Genomic DNA, 7,740 nt, shown 5'->3' on the forward strand with positions numbered 1-7,740 from the left:
AGGAGGAGCCAGGTGGGACCCTGGCCACAGCTATAATAGCGGCCCCCGGTGGAGCCGATGGAGGGAGGAGCCATGGAGGAGGAATGTCCCCCGACTCCAGGGGGCCGACCAACGGCGGCGGAGCAGGTGGAGGGGGAGCCCGAGACGGAGACGGAAAGCCAACGAGCCAGGGGGATGCCGAGGATCTGGGGGGCTAGGGTGGAGCCGAGGGCTCTGGCGACCAAGGCGGAGGCGGAGATCCAGAGATCCGTGGCGGAGCTGGAGTGACTGAGGACCAAGGTGGAGCTGACGGGAGGAAGGAGCCCAATGGAGCCAGTAGGACAGAGCGATGAGGCACAGCCAGAGGAGAGGAGTCCAGAGGTGATGGCAGGTCGACGCCCGACCAAGGCGGAGCCGGAGGGACGAGGGAGCACGGTGGAGCTGATGGATCGATGGGTGAAGGTGGAGGTGAGGGAGCTAGGAGCCGAGGTGGAACCACTGGGTCTATGGGCCGAGGCAGAGTCCAGGCCTCGGAGGCTGGAGGAGGAGGCGAGGGAGACGCCGACCATGGTGACGCTGGAGGAGGCCGGAGCGGGTGTGAGGGCGGGCATTTTTGAGGAGCTGGCACTGGAGAGAGCTCAGGAGCCCTTCCTGGGCTGGGCTGGGGATCAGGAGCCCTTCCTGGACTGGACTGGGGATCAGGAGCCCTTCCTGGGCTGGACTGGGGATCACGCGGTCTCTCCTCCTCATTTTGGCCCTGAATTACGCCCATAGTCCGCTCACCCTCAGCCATGATGCAGGGGGCGGAGCTCCTCTCCGCGCTCACACTGTCCACGGCTTGCTCCCTCGTGGTGGGCACTGTCACCGGCTCTCGCACCTGGTCTGATGCATTGTGCTCAACATCCGAGGCGATCCTCTTCTCAGCCGGGGGGCTTTGCTCCGGCTCGTGGATTGCGGCGGGAAATGGCTCTCCGTCATCGGTGGGCTCAGGTTTATGCTCCGTACCGCGGGGAGATGGTGGGCTGGGCTCAGGGTCCTGAGTGGGGGCTGGTGTTGTTGTTCACGGTCAGCTGGGACTTGCAGGACACCAGCACCCACTCGATGAAGGCGGCGAGGCTCTCTCGAGGACCATCCCCAGACAACTGCGCTCGTGTGGTGGCGTTTAGTCTGACTTGATAGAAGCCACAAAGGCAGTTGTCCGGGTAGTGCGTGAGGTGGGCCAGGGACAGAAAGTCGTTTGTGTGGTCCTCAAGAGAGCGTTCCCCCTGCTCCAGCTGGAGGATTTGGAATGCGGGGTAATCCATATTAAAAAATTAAAAAACTGACAAAAACTGGAAAAAACAAACGAGGGAAAAGATGCCGCTATACTTTAGGGTCGGTTATTCTGTCACGGTCCAGGTGTGTGGAGTTTACATAAACACATAACAAACACAGCCTTTTTCAAACATTCCCAGTTCATGTTTAACAATCGATCCTCGTGTCTTCGTTCATTTGCCCTCATGTCATTCAAATGCTCTTTCTTCTGTCAAACACAAACGAAGACATCTAGAAGAATAGGGTTGAAAATGCAGATTTCTGGATTTTAATTGATTCTCTAAACATCGATTTTGAAATATCAACAACCGATCTGTGCTGTTTTCAACACAACTGAACAACAGAAGGTGTTGAAATATACAGAAGGATGTATTTCATCATGTATTTGAGTTTCAACCACAGAAAGATCATATCAATAATAACATCACAATTACCTTAAGAAAGACTTTTGGTTGCTGTAGTCAATATATGCACTATATTACATATTCATGCTGTTTTACTGAACTTGTTCTTTGATGTTAAAATAGAAGGTTGTGCTTTATTTTAAGGTGTCCTTGTTACAGTGTAATAGTACTGAGTAATATTAATTTACTATATGGTTAGGGTTAGACTTAGTTTGACTTATGCATACACTTTTAAAAATAAAGCTGCTTCACGGTGATGCCATAGAAGAACCTTTTTGTCTAAATGGTTCCATAAAGAAGCTTTAACATCTGAAGAACCTTTCTGTTTCACAAAAGCTTCTTTGTGGCGAAAGAAGGTTCGTCAGATTATAAAAAGCTAAGAAAGAGATGCTTCTTTGTGGAACCAAAAATGGTTCTTCTATGGCATCGCTGTGAAGAACATTTTGAAGCACCTTTCTTTTTAAGAGTGTAATTAATTGTAATTATAATAGTGTAACAAGACACCTTAAAATAAAGTGTTACCAAATAGAATACTTATTTTAATTATAAAATACTTATATACTTAAAATGCTCTTAGACTTACAATCATGTTATGTTTTCATCAATACTTTTGATGTGCAGTTTAAATGTTTGTTCAGATCAGAGGTTTTCCTCACTGTACCTGATTGCCTTTATGTCCGAATGAATCAAAGTGAATCGAATCGCAAGCTTGTGAATCAGAACGGGACTGGCTTCAGACGCAGGAGGCTTGTCGTCGTGCGCTCAGGTTTTGGAGATGTTCTGATGGTTTTGGTTACCTGTGTTTGGACTGGAGCAGGGCTCCGGCTCTTTCCACTGCCATCCAGCGCAGGCCGACTGCTTTCTCTTGACCAGGAACGAGCGAGGCATCTCCAGACTGCTTTATGGCTCAGTGTCTAGAGGGTCAATCTGAGAGCGGGTGATTTCCATATCTCTGGAGAGAGGAGGACACACCTGTGCTTTAACTGCTGCTCCGCTGGTTTGCATGCCAGGTCGAGAGAATCTGGTCTCCTCATTTAACTGGACCTGCCATGCAAATGGTCCTCCGGGGCTGAAGGGCACAGCAAGCTCAGCCGCACTGCTAGGAAAATGTTGCTTTTATTTCACTTTCCAGTTGATTGTCTGTCGGGTTTATGTCACCTAAACTGGGACAAAAGCAATTCAAATCTCCTGCTGTACTGTTGACTTTATCTGTTAACCTCCCGGTTTGCAGGACCTGAATGGCTTTCTCTCTAGTCCTAACAGGTGTGCTTTTCTTCTTCAGCTTCGCCATCAGTTATCTGTCAGTCTGACTGCTTTAATGCGCCGAGTTCAGATCTAAAAACGACATTTCTCATTTACTGTAAGCTGATGCGCTGGAACGACGGCAACTAAAGCTGAAATGGAATTAATAAAAACTATGTAGGCATTAAAAAACGAACTGAAATGAGTTGACGTTGAAGCACTAATATTGCACTGAACTGGAAAATAAGCCTAAAGCTGAAAAGAAAAAGAAAAACACAACAAAATTCATTTTAAAAATAACTAGCGTTAAAATAAAAACAGAGCAAGTCGCTGGGGGATATTTGTAGCAATAGCCAACAATACATTGTATGGGTCACAATTATACATTTCTCTTTTATGCCAAAAATCATTAGGATATTAAGTAAAGATCATGTTCCATGAAGATATTTAGTAAATCTCCTACCGTAAATATATCAAAACTTAATGTTTGATTAGTAATATGCATTGCTAAGAACTTCATTTGGACAACTTTAAAGATGATTTTCTCAATATTTAGATTTTTTTGCACCCTCAGATTCCAGATTTTCAAATAGTTGCATCTCAGCCAAATATTGTCCGATCCTAACAAACCATACATCAATGGAAAGCTCATTTATTCTATAATAGATCTATAAATCTCAGTTTCAACAAATTGACCCTTATGACTGGTTTTGTGCTCCAGGGTAACATATGTTCGAATGGTAACATTAAAAATAACAACAACGACAATAATTTATTCGCACTCATTTACACTGAATAAATAAACTGAAATAAAAACATATATAGACAGCTGAAATGGGTTCAAGGTGAAGCACTAAAATAACTAGCTGGAAACAAATTAAATCAAAAACTGACATTTATAATAACAAAAATTAAAAAAAAATTAAAATTAAAAAAAATAATAACAAAATTAATGCACATTTAATATTAACATAAATAAATAAATCAGAGGGATAAAAACAGAGATGCTAAAATAACGGCAGCTGATGCTTGTGCCATTATTTATGAGGTTTACGCAGAAGGCTGATGTGATGTGTTACTAGCACAAACGCAATGCACGTAATGCTGTGTTCATGTTGTGCTGCTGAAGGACGCACAGGTACACTACATACCGTCATCCACACACTCGCTCTAACTGTATGCAAATGTGTCGCGAGAGAGCATGCGCCGAGCTTTCTGAGCCGAACCGTACACAGCCGACACGAGACACACTCATTTGCATGCTGGCCTGCTCAGACACGAAGAAGGGCACCGCGATTGACTGGAAAATGTCTCTGTTTGTCATGTGAACCACACCCGCTGGACACAAACACAGCCAAGAGCCCCGCAGCACAAATCTCTTCAAATGTTTCCAGTGCTTCGGCAGTCTCGAGACTTCTTCTTGCAATGCAATCTGAATCAGGGTTTGAGGAATATATGGTGGATTTGTTCAAATTGGGTTGAAATGATATTTTGCATCACTCCTATTGCTTTATTTCACCATCAGGCATCATTTGGACAGGGTTAGGGCTAAAATGATATTTTGATTGCTTCCATTTGTAAACGACTAAATGTAAAATGAATTTTGGCCTACTTCTTAATAAAACACATGATAAGTAATAGCCTATATCTTAATGCATACATGCATTCATTCATAATATGAGGATGTTGAAACTCATTTTCACGCTTAAAGGGATAGTTCACTTAAAATGAAAACCCTGTTATTGTTCACTCATCCTCTTGTTGTCCCAAACCTGTATGAAAAGATCATTTGAAGAATGTTGGGAAGCAAACAGCTGATGGTAGCCATTGATTTCCATGTATGGAAAGGAAGTCAATGGCTACCGTCAACTGTTTGGCTACGCACATTATTCAAAATATCTTCTCAAGAAACAAACTCACATGCATGATGACGGGGTTTTTATTTCTGGGTGAACTGTCCCTTTAAGAACACTTTTGTAAATGCAAAGCCACACTGATAAAAATGAAGCAGTGTTTTTATTGTTTTACAGTGTTCTCGCTGACTACAGTTCAGTCTGTTAGCAGAGCTGTGACGTCAACGTATGCAAATCAGGCGAGCCGAAGAACACGCCCACACCTGTTCCCTTGTGTCCTCTATCTGTTCTTCACCGCTGCTTTCTCAACATACACAAATGTTTCATGTGTATAAATCAGTTCTCATTCTATATTTACCCGCACTTTATTTTTACTGGTTCGTGTTTGGATTGTGTGTAGCTTATGTGTGTTCTGTCAGAATCCTTTCAATGCTAGTGAACCCTGAATCGTCTGTGCAAATGACTAATAAACAAATTGACTTCAGCAATGATTTTAGGCATGATGAAGAAAATGGAAACAACTGCATTTAATTCATTTTTACTGCAAGTGAAATAAATGTAATATTCACGTGAAGTCTAGAAGTGCTTTATTTAGTGTTCGGAGTGTGTGTAGCTTATGTGTGACTGCTGTAGATAACAGAAAAAGAAAGCTATTTTCTGTGAATGTGCGAGACTTCCGGTTCATTAGCCGCTATCGGTAAATAACTAAAAGAAAAACAAAGTACAGTAAACGGTATTTGCGCTACAAACCAGTGTGTTTGCGATTATGATGATACATTAAAATAATATGATTTTTTTTTGCACTATCGAGCAGCACAATGGACTGTTTTGGTATTGCTAAAAAAAAATAACCGGAAGTTAACCAATGACACCGGAAGTCTCGCCCATTCAAAGTGCAAAACGCACGCGCAATATTTGCGTTAAAAATAAGGCTGTGATTGGAGAGAGTGGACATTTGTTTGTTTAACATTGTATGTATATTTTAGTGTTTTGCATGACAGATATGCTGTATATCAACAAGTGTTTTCCAGTTGAGCTTATCTGGGGCACGTTCAAGCTCAAACCGGTGTGCACCGTTTTGCTACGGTTTCCGGTTTGAACGGCATGTTTCCTGGAAACGGTGTGCAACGGTGTGCAACGGGTTTAGAGATGCGTTTCTCTTGTTTGGTGGGTGCGTCAAACATATCAGCCCAATCAGCAGCAGCATGTATATAAACCACGCGGTATTAAAGAGACAGCTGCACAATGTAATTAACATCCAAATAAATTCACAAGAGCAAGTATATTGTGTGCACATGTTTATTTATCAGCTAAATATCTACAGTGGATCTAAAATATGACTAGTTAATTATAACTAGTTATGGTTAATTATTCATATTTCCCCATGAGCTGATTCGCTACAATCCTAACACAGTCTCGGAGGTAAGAAGTGGATTATCCTTCACCTGAAATGTTTGTCTTTTCATCCTGAAATGCGAGGCAAATGTTGGATCACAATAATTAGGAACCACAGTTTCCACAAATCCCTTCATTTGATTGGGATGTTCTCTTTTATTCTGGAGGGCAAGCGCAAGGGCAGTGACTGTACCATCCAGCATATTTTGCAGTATTAAACACGTATTTATAGAGATTTCATCAGGCTCTGAGAATTTTCAAAAAGAACACAAAGAATGGCCTTCTCAGCTGCCATAGCTGCAACTCTTGCGTCATCAGAACAGAGTTCAACGCACCACCGTTTCCGTTTAAACAACATTTTGCACCATTTTTGTCGCGGCTGAACGCAGCCCTGTTCACTAGTGACACTTACACAAAACATCCTCACGAGCTCATCATCCGGTTATTTGGAGACATTCAAGTTCACTAAATTAATAACTGTATCAGATCTGCTGATCATTCATGCATTATAAGCTCACACTTCAGAACAGAAACCCGCGTTTTGATCACTGATGCTCAATCTGCCAGTGAGCGTTCTCAGAAGGTTTCCTCAAAGTTATGATTCCTCTGTAATGTTCTTTATCTGGTCTCAATGTTCTCAAAACATTAGCACAAAGACGGTATTCATATATTGATTATGGATTGTTTGATTCCTTAAATGTTTCAGGTTGGATGTTCATCTAACATTTTTAAATGTTACTAGTTTCAGACCTTTCAAAGAACATTCAAAAGTAGCGTTCCCATAGCTGCAGGAAATTCTAAAATGGAATGTTTATTCACATAACAAATAAAAGTTTTTAAAAACTTGTTTTCATAACTCAGAACCTTCTCGGAGCATATTTTTGTCAGCTGGGTTGCATTATAAATGTTGGATGTCTACAAGTGTTTTCCCAGATCCGTGTATCTGTTCAGTAGTGACATTTACAGAAAACCTCCACAAGAGTCCAGCAAAGAGCTCGAGGCAGACACAACTCTGTTCATCACAACTTGCTTATTTGGAGACTTCTGTAATAGAACAGAGATAGAAGTACTGATCAGCGTTTGTCAGACCTCACAGAAAACAGGGAGCGTTCTCATATGGAGATAGAATTGTTGCTTAATTACAAATAAATAGATTATGATCCACAAATAACAAAAATTAAACATATTGACAAATAAATGGAATGAGATCCACAAATATAGATTGTGGTTGTGACATAATTATATATTTGTGAATATGATTTTAATTTGCAGATCTCATTTTATTTATTTGTCAATTAAATTGATTGTGAACCTAAAACGTTGCTGTTGATTGCTAAGAAAACATTCAGAAAACTTAATGGGAACGTTAGCAACAGCGCTGGGGAAAGTTACTTTTAAAAGTAATGCATTACAATATTGCATTAGTCCATTAAAAAAGTAACTAATTACGTTACTTAGTTACTTTTTATGGAAAGTAATGTGTTACGTTACTTTTGCGTTACTTTGTAAATCTGGACAGGGCTTGCTTGTTTGTTTATAAAATAAAAAAGTTA

This window comes from Sinocyclocheilus grahami, unplaced genomic scaffold (assembly GCF_001515645.1).
Source record: "Sinocyclocheilus grahami isolate Dianchi unplaced genomic scaffold, SAMN03320097.WGS_v1.1 scaffold1007.1, whole genome shotgun sequence".
Lineage (NCBI taxonomy): Eukaryota > Metazoa > Chordata > Actinopteri > Cypriniformes > Cyprinidae > Sinocyclocheilus > Sinocyclocheilus grahami.